Consider the following 479-nt stretch of genomic DNA (forward strand, 5'->3'; position numbering starts at 1 on the left):
ACATCTGGAAATTGTTCAGATGACACAAATTTCTGTTTCCTGCTGTTAGGGCTTCAGTGATGCCTCTCTGTGGCATCTGTCACCGTCTAACTTCTTTGCAAACCTCCTCCTTTCAAATCAGGAAGTGTACATAAAGTGCAAGTAAGATTCAGTCCCTCGCCTGTGCTTCCAGGTTCTTGCTTTGATACCCAGGATTACCAAATCTGACAATTAAACCGCTGGCCAGCTAGGTCGTCTGCAGGTATTTCTGGAGTTAGCAAATGAGTTCATCTGGCAAAGAGAGTGTCTGAAGGTAGATGGAGTCTTGGCAAGAAAACACAAAGTACCGTACGCAAGACAGGGATGTGAATGATGCAAGCAATAGGGGGGTTCTCATCACCGAGTCACTAAAGAAGTGGCCTTCTTTGGATCTCAACTCTTAAAAGTGAATTCAGGAACTGTTACTAAAATGAATGAGGCCAGCGGATTTCAGATCAGGG

Source organism: Hyperoodon ampullatus (assembly GCF_949752795.1).
Source record: "Hyperoodon ampullatus genome assembly, chromosome: 3".
Lineage (NCBI taxonomy): Eukaryota > Metazoa > Chordata > Mammalia > Artiodactyla > Ziphiidae > Hyperoodon > Hyperoodon ampullatus.